The following is a 7,315-nucleotide window of genomic DNA, read 5'->3' as shown; positions in this document are numbered from 1 at the left end:
AGGCACCCGTTGAAGAGCCGTACCAGTTGGTCGGGAATGACTTTGGCCGCTGCCTTTAGCACTCCGACTTCGATACAATCAAGCCCCGGTGCTTTATTATTTTTGAAGGTCTTAACCGCGTCGATGACTTCCTCTTTAACGAACGGAGAGGCGTCTTCAGTGCTTGGCGCGATCCGTGCACTTTCTCTAATCGTACGCTGCTCGGGCGTATCTTCTTCTACGCGATCTTCGGGGACGTGTGCTTCCAGCAGCAACTTAGCTGTTTCTACCGCGCTGGTCGTATGACCATTATCACGCCGGAGTGTGCTAAGCACACTCTGAACTTGGAGTTTCTTCGCCTGGAGTTTGTATACGGTACCCCAGGGCTCCTCGTTCCCGTGCGACGTTACGAACTTCTGCCAGCTCTTGAGCTTCGCCTTCTTCACCTCCCTGCTGTACTCACGCACCGAAGAGCGGTAGGCCAGCTTCTTCTGGGGGCGAGCGAGCTCGTCTCTTTCTTGCTGGAAGGCACGTCTCCGCTGGTATGCGGCCTTCTTGAGCTCCGTGAGCTCTTTCGTCCACCACGGGTTGGACTTCCTAAACTTACGTTTACGTGGCATCGACGCTGTGCAGGCATCAGTTATGATGTCTGCAAGCGTTTCTGCCATTTTCTCGACCCCTTCCGCCGACTCTAGTTCGAGGGGCGCCAGTCTCGTTCGGGAGAGATCGGCTAAGCGCTCCTCGAACTTCTCCCAGTTGGCTTTCTTCGTGTTGAATCTGGTGTTGGCTGCGTTCCGTCCTGCTGATGATGGTGAAGTCTTCTTTGGTGCCCGCAGTCTGATGTCCACGGCTCTGTGGTCGCTCGTTGTCCAGTCGTCCCTGACGTTCCATTCGCGGATGAGTCCGGCCATTGATGGTGACGCCAATGTCACGTCGATGTAGGATGATCCTCCCGGTGTCCAGAAGGTTGGTGGCTGCTTGATGTCGTTCACAACTTCCATGTTGAACGATGCTATGAGTGCTTCCAACTGGGCTCCTCTGTCGTCGGCGGTCTGTGGGCCCCAGAGGGGTGATCGCGCGTTCGCGTCTAACGAAACTAACATTCTCTGCCCCCTCAGCGAACGGAACACCATTTCGAGGTGACTGAGGTGCTTCTCTATCTCGTCGCAGTACTGAAAGTAGCACGATACGACGTAGAACGAGCAGCCGGGTGCCAGCACTTCTGCACACGCGCAGTGGGAGTTGCTGAGCTGCGAGACGAATACTACGTCGAAGTGAGGGTTACAAACGGCTACGGCAGCCCACGGAGTTTGTGTTTGGTCGGCCACGATCCTCACTCCGGTTCCTAAGCTACAAATAGTGCTGCTCGCGCCCTGCTTCCTGACGTACATTTCCTGCAATAACAGGACGTCAAGTCGCTTTTCGGCTACAAGCTGACGCACTTCGCCGCTGACTACATCTGAACGTCGCATGTTCAGTTGCATTATCCTAATTCCCGTGTACGCATTCGCGGTCGCGGGCTCCGAGAGCCTTTCTCCTTGTTGTACGTTCGAGTGGGTAGTGGGGACGCTGGTCGAGAGCGGAGACGAAGCGCTTGCGGGCACAGAGGCCCTGGTCGACGCGGGCACGGACGCGGTTTCGCACGCAATCGCGGGACTGTTCGCGGAGCTAATCGCGGAGCTAATTCCCGATTCCCTTCCCGGGTGGTTTTGGACGGCCTGAAGACCGGAACCTCGTTGGGTCTGCACCATCGTCGGCGCGGAGAGGGAGGAAGCGCGGTGATGAGAATTCGCGAGGGAGGCGGCCGCAGTCGTCGATCGCGTTACGCGGGGGCTCCGCGTCTCGACTGATGGTGCGACCGTGTGTGTCCCACGTTGTCCTCCGACCTCTGACGGGCGAAGTGTTGCCGGCCGAAGTCTTCTCACCGCTTCCATGTTAGTCTCCCCCGGCCCAGCTCCCACCCGGAGATCCGAATGGGGAGCGAGTTTACCTCCGGAGTATTTTGAGCTTGAGGAGACCATCATGTTTGTAAATTTTTAGCGCGGCTGGTTTGGTAGACCCCCAGTGCCCGGGTCAGCTGGAAAAGTGAAGGAGTATAGGTTAGTGCACGGAGGGATCCTCCTGTCGGAGCGACTAGTTGTAATTGTTCTCTGTAATTTTGGCCTCTGCCTGACTCTCGATGGAGCTCGAAACCGCGGTCACAGTGTGACTCTCGCAGGAGTTCCGGGCCTCGGTCGGCAGCGGCTCGTTTCCGACAGGGTGCTAGCACGTCGGGTGGGACGGCCCAGCGGCTAGGGAAATGGGAGACAAGTACTTATAGTGGTTGTCTCCTCCACTTTTAAGTGCTCCGTTGGAGCGTCACCTCGGCGTCCACCTCTATATAATTTTAGTGACAACGGCGCCTCCGCTTGCATGTTTATCGGCTATCTTCCGGCGGCGTGTTGCTTCCCCCGATTTTATCGAGTCCCCAGCGGCGTATTGCTTTTGGGTGACCCGATTTTTCTAAGTCCCAGCAGCGTATTGCTTCTGGGATTGTCTTTTCGAGTTGGCGGCGTGTTGCCACTGACTCTGCAGGCTCATTGGGGAGAACATCGCCCCGTCGGATCTTTTTTGCCGCCCTGCACATTGCTGGACATACAACATGCAAATCTGCAAAAGTGCTCAAAGCAAAATAGGAATCAATAAGTACCAGCGGCGTGTTGCCTCTATAGTACTCATCGATTCCTCTAAGTGCTGGAGGCGTGTTGCTTCCAGCACTTGCTTATTAGACGGGTGTCGTAGTTCCCGTCTATTTCGACTCATGTCTTTCGCTCCTATTCGCAAGTTCTGAATGCCCTCTTCATTCGACTGCGAGTTCCTCCGACGTTTAGCTCAGTTCCCTCCGTCGGAGGCTTTGTAGTTGCTTCTAGACTACATTATTCATGCAAGCGGTTACACGCCCCCATTAAAACGTGTCTTTGCCGTCGCGTGCCTTCCTCACGCGCCGGCTAGGCGTCGCCCTACCAGCATATGCCTGTTTCACATGCTGGCGGCGCGGTGCGCTCATATCATCACGCACCGCTTGTCACTCCTCTACCCTCATCTTGGCTCGTGGCATTTGCCGCGTGGCTCGGGGTGTAGGCTCCGGTGGGACTACCGGAGGCTTCGCTCACTTAGGAGTTTCTCCCGTGGTGTACGACCGGGTTACGCTCCGGTCCTTCGACACCACGGCGAGGATTTCTCCGATTCAAAGCGAGCCACGGTGATCGCATAGGACTCACTCACGTAGGAGCTCTTTCTTATATTAGGGCCACGGTGGTCTCATAGGACTCACTCACGTAGGAGCTCTTTCTTATATTAGAGCCACGGTGATCTCATAGGACCCACTCACGTAGGAGCTCTTTCTTATATTAGAGCCACGGTGGTCTCATAGGACCCACTCACGTAGGAGCTCTCTCTTATATTAGAGTCACGGTGATCGCATAGGACTCACTCACGTAGGAACTCTTTCTTATACTAGAGCCACGGTGATCGCATAGGACTCACTCACGTAAGGGCTCATTTTACCAGAGCCCCGTCGGTCACCCGAGGGTGTCCAGGTCCTACCACTTGGAGGAGGGGTTGGCGCACCAGGGAATAAAACCCTGGACCTTCTAGGACCCAGTAGATAGGGACAGAGGGAATCTCGTTAATCCATTCATGCGCGTCACTAATTAGATGACGAGGCATTTGGCTACCTTAGAGAGTCATAGTTACGACCGCATCGGGGGGTCTGGGGGGGCCGATGGGCCCCCCCAGTATGACACCCCGAGTGTCAGCCTGCGGCGACGGTGCCCTTACCGCGCTAGAGTAGAGGCATGGAACCGGGGAAGACTCCCTTACAACGTGCACCGACGACATTCCTTCAAACACACGCCCGGACCATCCAGCCTTTCGGACGTAGGGGACTCAGCCACCGCGACTAGACATCTTATTACGCCACTTCGCGGCAGGCGGCAGCCGACCGTCGGGCCACTGACACGGCTAAGCTCGAATACTAGTGACGGACCAGAAGGCCCGCTCCGACATCTCGAACGCTTGCCGGCGTGCCCTCGACGGCAGAAGGCAAGAGTGCTCGGCACTCCCCTTCCTAAGGCCCATGCGCGCACTATGTGAACGAACGGTTCCTCTGTGGTCCCTTTCTAAGAGGTTACTGCCACTAAGAGGCCGACACCATATGAGGGGGCGCCGGTAGCCGGCCGGCGGGGCTCCCCCTCCCCTTAGAACCCATGTCTACAAGACTTCTCTTGTATCGTTTGATGGGTGACCGTCGAGCTGCGTCACGGCTCTACCACACATCTTTACTGCAAGCGGCATCCGTTGCCCACCACCGGAGGTGTGGGATTGGGTAGCTCACACAAGCAGTTTTAAACGTAAATGTCGTGTGGTCTGCACCAGGGACTCGTCTCGGATACTAGACTGCACCGAGCTGCAGTCCGACACCTTAGGGGACAAGCACCCACGACGGCCCTGCCATTTACTGCTCTGCGCAATGAATACGAGGAGCACTTCTCGCAATGAGAACGAGACGCCCCGGGAGTGCGAGGCCGCATCGTGACGCGGCCCATCCTCCCTTGATCGACGCTAAGGTACGATCTTCACTTTCATTGCGCCTTTAGGTTTACATGTCCCAATGACTCGCGCACATGTTAGACTCCTTGGTCCGTGTTTCAAGACGGGTCCTGAGAGTACCCAAAGCAGTAGCGTCGCTGACCGGTAATTCAAAGCTTGGCCAGTCCGAGGACACCGCCTGCTAACAGCTGGTTAGGCCCGGAGCCGGCGCTAGGTCCGTACCATCCGGGTGACAAACTAACCGAGCTTGCGGCGGGCCTGACGCACACACATTCGAAAATGGATTGGTTGCGGCCCGATACCGTCAGAGTACCGTCACGCAGCCGGCCAGGCGATCGAGCGTCTGCCGTGTGCGCACGAAGGCGACACGACAGGCAACAACTCGAGCCGTAGACCGACACGCAACGGGTCGCGACGTTCTACTAAGGGAGAAGTGCACGACTACGCGACCGGAACATTTGCCGAAGATGGTGTACCCTCGCACTGGAACCACCGAAGTGGCCCATTACGGGCTATCTGCGCACCAACGGAAGCCAGCCTCGTCGACGATGAATCTCCCCATTCGATCTTTTGGGTTTCTCAGGTTTACCCCTGAACGGTTTCACGTACTCTTGAACTCTCTCTTCAAAGTTCTTTTCAACTTTCCCTCACGGTACTTGTTCGCTATCGGTCTCGTGGTCATATTTAGCCTTAGATGGAGTTTACCACCCACTTAGGGCTGCACTCTCAAGCAACCCGACTCTAAGGAGAGGTCCTCCCGAAACGCGTACCAGTCGCTACGGGCCTGGCACCCTCTACGGGTAAATGGCCCCATTCAAGATGGACTTGGACGCGGTTCGACGTCTCGGGATAAATTGACCCTCCTGAACACTACATTTCCCAACGGCAGAACCGCGGGATTCAGTGCTGGGCTAATTCCTGTTCGCTCGCCGCTACTAAGGAAATCCTTGTTAGTTTCTTTTCCTCCGCTTAGTAATATGCTTAAATTCAGCGGGTAATCTCGCCTACTCTGAGGTCGTCGTACGTGATACAAAATTTTGTGTGTTTCGGCCGAAAGAGCGTAAAAGTAGTACTCGCGAAAACGTACAAAGCACAAAAAAAAAAGAAAAAAAAAGAAAACGAAACAACACTACACGACAGAAGAGAGAAAGGTAAACAAAAAACCGATATATGCCTTATGCGCCACACCAAAGTGTCAATATAATTCTTTCTTCACATCTCGTCGATCGGAAACTCTCGCTAGACGATCTGGCCGGTTAACTTTAACGTCCGTCGAAAAGAACTTTCGGGGACTGGACGACCGACAGATCGCGCGGTTCCGCACGAATCGACAATGAAGAAAAGAAAAGACATGGGGCGACCGACATAAAGGTTTTCTCATTGATATACCTTTTCTCTCTCCGCGGTGCTGTTCCGTGCGTGAACACACAAGTGTGTCTTTTGCGTCGTGTGACAATCAAGTTCGAAATAAGCCTCGCCAATAGAGGAGTATACATATTATTAAAAAAAAATAATAATAATACATATAACCCGGTGGGATTTCTTTTTCTCTCTACTTCTATATAATTGAACCAAAAACCACGGGGGTACAGAAACGTTGCGCACGAAACGATTTATCATCGATCAAACGCAAAACCAAATTAGAGACACGAGAGAAAGAGAGTAAGATCTCAAGACGCTCATAGGCCGTCATCAATACGATTCAACGCGAACGTGGCGATGGAATGGCAATCGCACAGATTAGCGAGGACACGTCGACGACGGGGAATAATTCCGACCCGATCAAGTACGACGTGCTCATCCCGCACATTGCTGCGCTTTGCTCCGCTGTCCATCGATCATCAAAGCGTTCGCGATAGAACGAGAGATCTCTTTCGTCTCTTCCCTCGAAGACTCGAAAAGGAATGTGTTTGTCGAAATCGCCGGCAACGACGACCCTCCGCCGTATGGCAATTATAACGTAGAGTTAAGAAACTCATCCACGCACAGGCATATTCTCTCCCTGGGGCTTAACATTGCCACACCACACACACTCTGTGTGCCACACAGTATTCTTTCTTTCTTTTATAATTTGTGTGTCCATCTCTGTAGTCTCGCGAGACTCTTGTAAATATACCTCTTTCGTATATACGCATCATTTCAGGCGACGTCGGGAGCGCGTTAAATGTTCATGAGTGAAAACGCTTCTTTCCGCAAGGCGAATCGTTTCGCAGAGAAGGTGAGAGATTTGGAGATCCTCGTCGAAGCGGTGCCTTACGGGCGGTCGTATTTTCAATACGACTCACGACACCGTAAAAACACTCACGTCCGAACGTAAGAAATACCAATCCCTACTTCGCCTCTCGTGGAAACTAGATATATATGTTTGTATGTGTTTATAAGACGCAATGCAAAAATTGGCAATTTTCACAGAACCGCGACAAACGCCGACGAAACGCCCATCATTCGCTCGTACGTAGCATCTTTGCAACCCGACTCCGAAACGCTCTTTGGCGCCCTCCAAAAATATATTTGGAGAGGTAAGCGACGGCGGGGACTTACAAGAGCAACGCAAGCAGTTTATGGTTACGTAAACGACCCTCAGCCAGGCGTGGTCCAGGAATTGTATCCGTGGACCGCAATGTGCGTTCGAAATGTCGATGTTCATGTGTCCTGCAGTTCACACGTTGACGCGCAATTAGCTGCGTTCTTCATCGACCCACGAGCCAAGTGATCCACCGTTCAGGGTAATCGTATATATTTTTGA

The 7,315-nt window shown here is 53.7% G+C and overlaps 1 non-coding gene across 1 annotated transcript; it reads right to left on the bottom strand.

Moving 5' to 3' along the window:
- Positions 1 to 7,143: 7,143 nt before the first annotated feature.
- On the bottom strand, positions 7,144 to 7,298 carry LOC143219912 (5.8S ribosomal RNA). The gene has a single exon (XR_013011510.1). It is a non-coding gene; the product is annotated as a 5.8S ribosomal RNA (ribosomal RNA).
- Positions 7,299 to 7,315: the final 17 nt, after the last annotated feature.

The sequence above is a fragment of the Lasioglossum baleicum genome, unplaced genomic scaffold (genome assembly GCF_051020765.1).
Source record: "Lasioglossum baleicum unplaced genomic scaffold, iyLasBale1 scaffold0091, whole genome shotgun sequence".
Classification (NCBI taxonomy): Eukaryota; Metazoa; Arthropoda; class Insecta; order Hymenoptera; family Halictidae; genus Lasioglossum; species Lasioglossum baleicum.
Note: the sequence above shows the minus strand (reverse complement) of the source record. Positions and strands in the feature narration are given on the sequence as shown.